Source organism: Triticum aestivum, chromosome 5A (assembly GCF_018294505.1).
Source record: "Triticum aestivum cultivar Chinese Spring chromosome 5A, IWGSC CS RefSeq v2.1, whole genome shotgun sequence".
Classification (NCBI taxonomy): Eukaryota; Viridiplantae; Streptophyta; class Magnoliopsida; order Poales; family Poaceae; genus Triticum; species Triticum aestivum.
Genome location: NC_057806.1, coordinates 199,745,003 through 199,756,541, shown reverse-complemented (window position 1 = coordinate 199,756,541; position 11,539 = coordinate 199,745,003).

The window sequence follows — 11,539 nt, the reverse complement described above, 5'->3', positions numbered from 1 at the left end:
AGTCTGAAACCTGTTATCGTTTGCACTTTTGCCATGGTTGTTCGAACCTGTTATTGAGTGAATTAGCCGTAGCTCAGTGTTCATCTTTTGTCAAGTAACATGAGTGAATCCCTGCCATGTATTTTGTTGCTATGTTTGAGTGCTATAGCATATTTATCTTGATGCATTTAGATGGCTACATGCTGATTATCGCAGACCGGTGCCATATTTGTTTTGCTTGCCATTTCCAAACCGTGCATCCGATTCCGGTGATCTTTATATCGATTTCGACTGAAATCAACTCACCTTTCCAATGGCACTCTTAGTTTTCCAAGTTGAGGCCAGATTCATTCATTCCTTTGCAAATCTTGCACATGCATCGCATACCGCATCCCGCATATCATACCATGTTAGCATCATGTTGTTTGTGCATTGCACGTGGTTGATTGTGCTCCTTTTGCTTGTTGTTCTTGTTTGGGTAGAGCCGGGAGACGAGTTCGTGAATGAGGAGCCCGTTGAGTTCGCTTACGAGGATCAAGGCAACTCTGAGAACCTTGCAGGCAAGATGACCATACCCTCGAAATCACTTCTATCTTTGCTTGCTAGATGCTCGCTCTTTTGCTATGCCTATGCTACAATACCTACCACTTGCTTATCATGCCTCCCATATTGCCATGTCAAACCTCTAACCCACCATGTCCTAGCAAACCGTTGTTTGGCTAGGTTACTGCTTTTCTCAGCCCCTCTTATAGCGTTGCTAGTTGCAGGTGAAGATTGGAGTTCGTTCCTTGTTGGAACATTGTTTATTGTTGGGATATCACAATATTATCTTGTTTATCTTAATGCATCTATGTACTTGGTAAAGGGTGGAAGGCTCGGCCTTTTGCCTAGTGTTTTGTTCCACTCTTGCCGCCCTAGTTTCCGTCATATCGGTGTTATGTTCCCAGATTTTGCGTTCCTTACGCGGTTGGGTTATAATGGGAAACCCTTGACAGTTCGCCTTGAATAAAACTCCTCCAGCAATGCCCAACCTTGGTTTTACCATTCGCCACATAGCCTCTTTTTCCCTTGGGTGTCCGAATCTCGAGGGTCATCTTTATTAAACCCCCTGGGCCAGTGCTCCTCTGAGTGTTGGTCCAAAACAGAGCCACTTGCAGCGCCACCTTGGGGAAACTTAAGGGTTGGTTTTAGTTGTACATAGTGTTCATCTGAGTGTGCCCTGAGAATGAGATATGTGCAGCTCCTATCAGGATTTGTCGGCACATTCGGGCGGTATTGCTGGACTTGTTTTACCATTATCGAGGATGTCTTGTAACCTGGATGTCGAGTCTGATCGGACGTCTTGGGAGAAGGAATATCCTTCGTTGACCGTGAGAGCTTGTGATGGGCTAAGTTGGGACTCCCCTGCAGGGTTTTGAACTTTCGGAAGCCGTGCCCGCGGTTATGGGCAGATGGGAATTTGTCAATGTCTGGTTGTAGATAACTTGAAACTTAACTTAATTAAAATGCATCAACCACGTGTGTAACCATGATGGTCTCTTCTCGGCAGAGTACGGGAAGTGAACACGGTGTTGGAGTAATGCTTGACGTAGGTTATTCTAGGATCACTTCTTGATCATAGTTGTTCGACCGTGCTTTTGCCTTCTCTTCTCGCTCTCATTTGCGTATGTTAGCCACCATATATGCTAGTCGCTTGCTGCAGCTCCACATCATACATTTTCCTTACCTATAAGCTTAAATAGTCTTTATCGCGAGGGTGTGAGATTGCTGAGTCCCCGTGACTCACAGCTTCCTTCCAAAACCAGATGCAGGGACCGATGATACCGCTCCAGATGATATGACCGAGCTCAAGTGGGAGTTCGATGAAGACTCTCGTCGTTACTACGTTTCTTTCCCAGATGATCAGTAGTGGTGCCCAGTTGGGGTGATCGGGGACTTTGTCGCATTTGGGGGTTGATCTTTATTTTGGTTCCATAGTCGGACACTGAGTGTATTGGATGAATGTAATGACTTATTCATGTATTTGTGTGACGTGGCGAGTGTAAGCCAACTATGTACCTTTCCTCTTTATTTATTTACATGGGTTGTTGTGAAGATTACCTCACTTGCGACATTGCTTTCAATGCGGCTATGCCTCTAAGTCGTGCTTCGACACGTGGGAGATATAGCCGCATCGAGGGTGTTACATGTGGTGCATGCGCTCAAGACCTGGAGACATTTTCTCATTGGAAACCGTTGCGATGTATGCATGGATCACAAGAGTTTGAAATATATTTTTACTCAGAAGGAGTTGAACCTCAGGCAGAGGAGATGGCTGGAGCTCATAAAACATCATGATATGAAGTTGCACTATCATCCAGGAAAGGCCAATGTCGTAGCAGACGCTTTGATCCAGAAGACTTACGTCAACACCCTCGTAAGCGGAGGAATGCCAAAGGGGTTGGTAGAAGATCTCAGGGAGCTACGTTTGGAGATAGTCCCTAAAGGATTTGTTGCAGCGTTGGAGGTTCAGTCAACATTATTGGAAAAGATTCGAGAAGCTCAGAAGGATGATAAGGAAATTGCCGAGATAAAGGAGAAGATGAGCGAAGGAAAAGCCAAAGGTTTTCATGAGGATGAGCACGACACCTTATGGTTTGAGGACCGCGTTTATGTGCCCAATAATACAGAGATCAGGAAGTTGATACTTCAGGAGGCTCATGACTCACCATACTCAATTCACCTCGGAAACACCAAGATGTATTTGGATTTGAAGGAGCGTTTCTGGTGGACTGGTATGAAGAAAGATATTGCCGGGTATGTAGCCATATGTGATGTATGCCAGAGAATGAAGGCAGAACATCAGAAACCAGCAGGATTACTGCATCCTATGGCAATACCCGAATGGAAGTGGGACAAGCTTGGCATGGATTTCATCACCGGATTACCCAGGACCCGATCTAGATACGATTCTATCTGGGTAGTAGTGGATCGTTTGACCAAAGTAGCTCACTTTATCCCAATGAAAACCACCTACACAAGTGCGAAGTTGCCCAAGATATATATGACCAGGATCATATGTCTGCATGGAGTTCCGAAGACCATCGTATGAGATAGAGGAACACAGTTTACTTCAAAGTTTTGGCACTAGCTGCATCAGACCTTGGGTGCCAGACTAGAGTTCAATACAGCTTTTCACCCGCAGACAGATGGACAGACCGAGAGAGTCAATCAGATTCTGGAGGACATGTTGAGAGCTTGTGCACTAGACTATGGATCTAGTTGGGATGATAATTTACCCTACGCAGAGTTCTCGTACAACATTTGCTACCAGGACAGTTTGAAGATGGCACCGTTCGAAGCCCTGTACAGAAGAAGGTATAGAACACCATTGATGTGGGACGAAGTTGGAGACTGCCAGTTGTTTGGACCGGATTTGATTAAGGAGTCCGAAGAGAAGGTTAAGCTAATTCGAGATAGACAGAAGGTATCTTAGTGAAGGCAGAAGAGTTATGTGGACTCGAAACGCAAGGAGGTAGTCTATGAAATCGGAGACAGAGCATATCTGCGAATGTCACCCTTGCGAGGAGTTAAACATTTTGGAGTGAAAGGAAATTTAGCCCCGAGATTTGCGGGACCGTACCGTGTTTTGGAACGCATGGGAGACGTTCCCTACAAGTTGGAGTTACCTGAAGGACAGTCGGGAGTTCATGATGTGTTTCACATTTCCCAGTTGAAGAAGTGCCATGCTGAGATGGCCGATATTCCTCTGAGAGATACAGTGCCCCTGGAAGCAATACAGTTGGCTAGTGATTTGACCTACGAGGAGAAGCCGGTCAAGATTCTCAAGTTTGCTAGCCGAGTTACTCGCAGTAAGGTTATCAAGTTTTGCAAAGTTCAGTGGAGCCACCATACCGAGTATGAAGCCACCTGGGAACGAGAGGATGATCTACGCAAAGATCACCCGCACCTATTTTCTAGCCAACCCAAATCTCAAGGACGAGATTCATCTTAAGGGGTAGGTTTGTAACATCCCAAATTTTCAATTTGGAATGTTATACATAGGTCATTCATGCATATCATATTTTATCGCATTTCCATTTTGCGATCCTCGAAATTCTAAGCAACTCAAGGACCCTCGGAGAGAGTTGGGGATTTCATGTTTTTCATATTTGAATTTTTATCAAATATTGAAACAAGGCTCATTTTGGTTTTAATGATTTTTCTCTCCGAAAATATTTTGAATCAAAATATATGAGAGGAGATAATATGACTTCTCAAAAATAAATGAAATATTGGAGGGAAAATGTTAAAATCAAATAATAAATTTTATTTGGATTTTTATTGCAATTTTATTCGAATTAGGAAAAATGCGCGTTTTTCAAAGTTGCGTTATAGGCCCAAATAAATGTTCACCTTGTCTGGCGTATTTTTACATGACCGGGAAACTTTATTTCAGGATTTTTGGAGTCTGTTTAGTATTTCTTTTCTTTGTTTTTCTGTGCGGAATTTTTTTAAAGGGTCAACCGACTCCGGGCCGTACATGGCCTGGACTCCGCCCCGTCCAGCCCTTATAAGCTGCGCCCCGCGACCCCCAGCCCACCAGCCCGAGCCACGCCAACCCTAGCCCCGCTCGAGCGCCGCTGCCGCCGCCGCCATCGCGCCTTGCGCCGCTGCCGCCGCCTGCGAGCGCCGCCACCGGAGCCCGCCGCCTTGCCGCCTCACCGCCGGAGCCCGCCGCGCCGCCCCGTCAGAGTTCCCGCCGCCGCCGACGTGTTTGCCGAGATAGCCGCCGGTTTTTCTTTAAAAACCGTTCGGTTTATTTCGAACCCTAGATCTGTTTTTTTAGATCGGTTCATTCGGTTTTTTCGGTTTGGTTATTTAGCGAACGCCCGTTCGTACATTCGTTTTAACGAATGATGGTCACCCGTTAGTCACAGACAGCGAATGTTCATTCGTTAGCCTGTTTTTCAGTTTTTCTTTTTCCAGGGTTTTCGCGATTATTTTCGATCGCGATTTCTGACCCAATTTTCGTTTTTGTTTATCTTTTCGCTCGTTTATCGGAATCAGGCGATCCAAACGCCTAGATTTTCGTTTTGAAGCCCTCTTTCTGTTTAACCAACTTGAACAAGATTTTGGTACTATAAATTTTGACTTTAGTCCAAATTAGTAATCGGATCTTGTTTCTTTCGCAGTTTGAGTTTCGTTGCTCCGTTTGATTTGATTCTTTTTACAAACCAGAGTCCTTAAGTTGAACTTTCTGGTTAGATCTTCTTATTTGAGATTTACCCGTGCATATTTGCTTGATTGCTTATGTATGTTATTGTTTGTTTGCGATAGAACACCCGGAGTGCGAAGCGTGCTACTACGAGTCTCTAGGTTTTGCGAATCATCAGCAAGGCAAGTAACACTTTGATCATACCCCTTTATCACCCAGTTTTTATGCATTAGTTTCAACCTTCACACATTGCATGAGTAGCATCTATTAACATGTGGGTTTGGGAAGTAGATGATGAGGTAGAACCTATTATCTGTTTTAGTATCAAACCCCTGGGAGTTACTTCTACGTTATGCTTGTATTGCCATGCTATGCTCGTAGAACACTAGTAGAAAAAGGGTCTTTTGTCCCGGTTGGTAAGGCCCTTTAGTCCCGGTTTTCGAACCGGGACTAAAGGGTCGGTACTAATGCCTCTCCCCTTTAGTCCCGGTTCTTACACGAACCGGGACTAAAGGGCGCGGCCACGTGGAGCTCCACCTTTAGTCCCGGTTGGTAACACCAACCGGGACTAAAGGAAATTTTATGATTTTTTTTAAATTTTATTTTATTTTTTTATTTTCAAATTTCTGAATTATTTTAACCTCTAGTGTGTAATCACCACCCCTCATCACTGCTCAATTTATCCTCTAATCACCCCTCATCATTCCAAATCATCTAACTTCCCGAACGGTCACCCATCCTCCCACTCCCCCAGCCTGAGCATGCTTAACTTCCGGGTTCTATTCTCTCTCGTTTCCAAGTCTGCACTTGTTGTTTTCCTGACAATAGTAAGATGTCAATCCTATTAACCTTCATGAATTTTGCTTGAGCATGAAGTGACACATTTCACTGTTTGAGTTTGAAACTATTGTTTTAAAAAACAATAATTATTTAGTAACACTAATATTTCTTGAATAATTAGTTTGACCATTGTTTGACCACAGTTTGACCAGAGTTTGACCAGATTTGACCAGATTTGACCAAAATTCAAAATAACTGAAATAATTATTTAGTAACACTAATATTCTAGAATAATTAGTTTGACCATTGTTTGACCATAGTTTGACCAGATTTGACCAGATTTGACCAAAATTCAAAATAACTGAAATAATTATTTAGTAACACTAATATTCTAGAATAATTAGTTTGACCATTGTTTGACGACAGTTTGACCACTGTTTGACTAGATTTGACTAGTATTTTTTCGATTTTTTCCACTCTAGATCTTAAAAGCCCCATAACTTTTTTTCTGTTAGGTTTTTGAGGATTATGAAAATGTTTAACAAGGTTCCCCCGTTAAATTCGGATGTAACTTTTCGAGTAGATGATTTTTCATATAAAAAACTTTTTAATCCGAGTTCGTATGCAAAAGTTATGCCCATTTTACAAATTCCAGAGAGATTTTGCAAATAAAGTCGAAATTCATATTTGTAAATTTTCCCAACAAGTAGACCACATATCACATAGGAAACTTATTTTATTTTATTTTTTTAACATTTCCAGCATTTTCTTTTGTTTTTTCTAAAACTAAAAAGGCAGTCCACAGGGGGGAGAGAGTTTGAAAATGGGACCTTTAGTACCGGTTCGTGCCATGAACCGGTACTAATGCCTCAAAACCCATTGTACCGGTTGGTGGCACCAACTGGTACTAAAGGTCTAACCTTTAGTCCCGGTTGGTGCCACCAACCGGGACTAATGGGCATCGCACCCTTTAGTCCCGGTTCGTGGCACGAACCGGGACTAAAGGGCCCAGGTGAACCGGGACTAATGCCTTAGCCGCACGAACCGGGATAAATGCTCACATTAGTCCCTGTTCTTGACTGAACCGGGACTAATGGGCTGACCCAGCCTAGACCAAAGCCCTGTTTTCTACTAGTGGAAGTGGATTGGATTTGAGTGTATCCATGACAGATGTGAGATTGTTAATTAATGGTTTAACTTAAGGTGGCAACTTTAATACACATCTTGGTGGATTGCTTGTTTTGGGCACCTGGGGATATACAAGTGTTGTCCTAGGAGATCCCAGGGATATACTGTGTGATCCTCCTACGGTCCGCCACCCAGGCTCAAAGGGATCATAAGATTATTCATGCTAGAAACTTCCATGTGCAGTCACAAGCCATTATGGGCTCTGGCATAGTTGAGTATGTTGTGTGACATCTTTCAGTGGTGGGCTGGCAGATGTAGAGGGAAAGTAGGTGTAACTGTCCACCCGGAGTAAAGAGTTAATGCTTCTGAAAGACTGTGTCTCGGTCATCCGTTTCTCAAACACCATGTAGTGCGAGAAATCCAACGGAGGAGATCGAGTCTTGTGGGGAAAAGTGTGCAAACCTCTGCAGAGTGTACAAACTAATCATGGTTAGCCGTGTCCCCGGTTATGGACATTTTGAGCGTCTAGTACTTGGATTATCCTATTGTATCTGATCACTCTAATTTAATTTGTTGGGTTGATAATTAATTTATTTAGGATTGAGTTGGAGGTACCTTCTCAATGATGTTTCAACTACCATGATAGTTAAATAAAAATGTATTCCTTTGTGGTAGGGAAATATTGGCTTTTCGCAAAACATATTAACCATACAGCCTCCACCAGCCATATATGCATGTAGTGATAGCATTTATCTGTTCATTGCTCTCTAGTGTTACTTTGCCAGCATATTCCATGTGCTGACCCATTTTTCGGGCTGTAATGTATTATGTTGCAGACTTTTCAGACGAGGAGTAAGGTTCGCTAGGTCGTTGTCATGCACTCAGCTATGCCGTTGGAGTTGATGGACTCACTTTATCTTCCAAGTCTTCCGCTGTTATCGTTTTTAGATGGCCTTAAGCTGTATTTATTGTAATAAGTTCTCTTTTGAGACATTCGATGTAATAAATGTGCGATTGCTACTCTGCTATAAATCCTTCGAGTACTGTGTGTGTTAGCATTACCTATCCAGGGATGACACTGAAGCACAGAGACTTGACTGTCTAAGGTCGGGTCGCTACATCCACCATGTGGTTCTAGTAGTAGTACTACTCGTACTACTAATCCTTGCGCTTGGCTCTTCGCTTGTTCGTGAAGTCGAACAATGATGGTACTCCGCATGTTGGGTACTATTGTGTATGCCTCTGGCAATCTAACACGAATGAACTGATGCATGTCCACCACCTGGGTGAGGGTAGGTTGCATTAGTCAAAAGGAGTAAGCGAGCTTCACCTTGTCCTCCAAGCTTCTCCTTGTTCTGTGAGTTGATGGGATGCACCAAAAAGTAGTGCTAGTCCATACTCCCTCCTTTCCGGTTAATATGGCTTAATCTATTTTGTGGGTAAATGAGAGAGCTTTATTCATATATAAGCATTCTTAGGACAATCAGCCAAGAGACTGGTCACTAGGAAGCGAGGTACCACACAAAAAAAGAAGAAGGAAGCGAGGTGTTTCATCAAGCCAGCTTTCGGCCACATTCAAAGTGCAGCAAGCACGGTTCGCACAAAGATGCGCCGCAAGGTTTGCTGACCTATTTACATGCTAAATAAAAAAAGGAAATATTACCAAGCACTCCTATTTGTAACATGACATGACCCATAATTAAGCGAGAATTGTGGCGAGTGTTCCATGCAATCAACTTCCATTATCACATGCGAGAACCCTCGAAGAGAACCAAATGTGTTGAACATTGCTTTATCACATTTTCAAAATATAATAAGAGTGTAGATGCTCCTCCATCCGGTTCCTAGTAGTATAGTGCGTACCTCTATAGTAGTAGTACTAGTACTAGTAAACTTTGCGCTTGGTTGTTCACCTCTTCGAGAAGTTGAACAATAATAGTACTAGTATAGTGTATGCTTTTGGCAATCTGACACCGAATTAACTATTGCACGTCCACCACCTGAGCGAGGGAGAGCTTGCATTAGTCAAAAGTTTCTCCTTGTCCTGCGAGCCACCGCGCGCAAGCTTCTCCTGTCCTGCAAGCTTCTCCTCGTTCGGCAAGTTGACGGGACACAACAAAGTAATGCTAGTCCATACTGCCTCCTTCCCGGTTAATATGGCTTAATTTCAAACGATATAAATACACTGTATGTCACTGTATATTTGTAAAAATACAGTCAGTGGACTTCATAATATGCTCACTGCGCTCAATGTATACATTTTCTAGTGTTTATACGGTCACTAGCTCACCCTGGTTGAGTATGTGTGTGCATGCACGTGTAGGTTGAGCACTTGAGCGTGACCGTGTGTGTTCTATCATGTGCTCCGACATGCATGCATTAGGCTGTCGCGCGCGTTTTTGCGTCCATGTGTACGTGTGACTGTTGCATGCATGCACGAGGTTGTAGTCCCTCACATTCACATGTTCATAAGTCAATGCTTTGTCAAAACGTTGCATGCAAGGTTTAACCATTCGTTGTTCACGCATGCATTCCCGATATTAATACGTTGGTAAAGACAATTTCTTGAGGAAAACGAGCCCATGAATTGAGTACAAAGGGGGCCAATAAGCAAGGATGGAGGGAGTACCAGTAGTGAACCGGAAGGAGGGAGTAGGTAATATTAGTACAGTACTACGTAACAACGTGCAGTAAAAAAAATTCCTCTATGCGCATCCTGTCTACGTGTCATGCAAGAAAATAGAGATAAGTACAAGTGAGACTCGGGAACGGTCATACACGTAGGGAGAGTACGTGTAGGGGCCACTAAGGAGTAGTCAAATCACACAGTAAGTTAGTCGGAAGAAGCAACCATCATTTCTCTCTTCAATGACACGTACACAATATAAAATGGTTGATATAGAGAGAAAAAGAAAACCACTATATATACACTAGTAGGAGCCTAAGCTACAAGCCTGCTTGCTTCGGTTGCTCTCTTCACAAGCATAGAACGACGGTGGCCACACCGCTGGTCACATATCCGGCTTAATCCCGCCGCTGGGGGAAGGGAACAATGTTCTGCATAGACACGGTCGATATCTGTGAGGGAGAAAACCCACAGTCGGTGCGTCCCAATCGGGGGTCCCCGCGGTATGGGCTGATGTCGCATCCCAACCGCCCTTCTGGCTATAGCCCTACGTCCGCTATAGCCCTACGTCCCAGGTAGTACATCTTCCTTTTGGAGCCGGCTTCCTCCACTGCCGCAGCTCCCCACATAGCTCCATCTCCATGTCGATCTTTCTCTACTTCTACCGGCTTCTATTTGTGATGAGTTTATGGCTCATGAACTAGTGCCAGTACTATTATTCTAATCACACTTCTTCAATATATTTGCCATCAGGGATGCTTAGCTTGATTTTAGTAGAACTGCACAAAAGCATTGTATGATCCGAGGGTGCCAGTTGTCTTTCCTTCGACAGGTTCTACCTAGCCAGGAAATTAAATCCTGTTTAGGGTTTAGGGTTTAAGTCGTAGTGACTCCATCAGTAGTTTTCCGTTTGTACACACTCTCACAACTTTTGTCTTTAGTTGCGAAGTAAATATTGGCTATGATCTGTGAATCATTGAGATGCATCAGCATGCATGTTAGTTTTCCTCTGTATTTGATGGAATGTTGTAACAGGGCAACCTTGGAGTAGGGATGAAAATGGAGTGGAAAGTTTCCGTTTTTCCAGAAAAAAATGGAAACGGAGAGAAACCTACGTTTCGTTTCGTTGGACCGCGCCATCGAGCAAAACCAACGTTTAAATCACGCCTGTCGCGTTCCTATCTCACCCTCCTCCACGGCTCCACCCCACACGGCCGCTCGGCATGCCACTCACCGCAAACCGAGTATACGATAACTTTCCCACCTACTTGTCGATGGATTGCGCCATGGAGTACTAGCACTACTGGAAGGGATTGACGAGTTGGGGGAGGATAGCTAGCTATAGCACAGACTCACAAGAACTTTTTACATGCATGTTGTGGCCGGCTATTGCGACCTTTGAATGCAGAGCAGTCGCGTGTGTACAAGGAAGCGGCGCGGGCGACGCTCTCTCGGCCCGCGCACCGCTTCAATGCCGGCGCTAGTGAGAGGTCGCGTCCGCTCTAGCCGGGCATGAATGCAGCACTAACCGTTTTAGCCGGGAAGCACGCATGGGTGATGAAGAGGGTTCGGGTTGGTCAGGAGCGGGCGTGGCAGCGGTCCGGACACCCGCAAACAAGAGATGATGTACGTTAATATTGCTGCGTATATAATTAAGAACGTAAATAATGTGCTAGTTGGACAAATATGATTGGAGATGGAGATGGAATTTTACGTAAATGCGGATATGCATGTCTATGTCTATGTGTGTGTGCGCGATGACTCCCGTGACCTGGAAACAGGGGCATGTTTTTTTGATCGAGTTTTCTTTCTTGGCACGTTAAAAAATT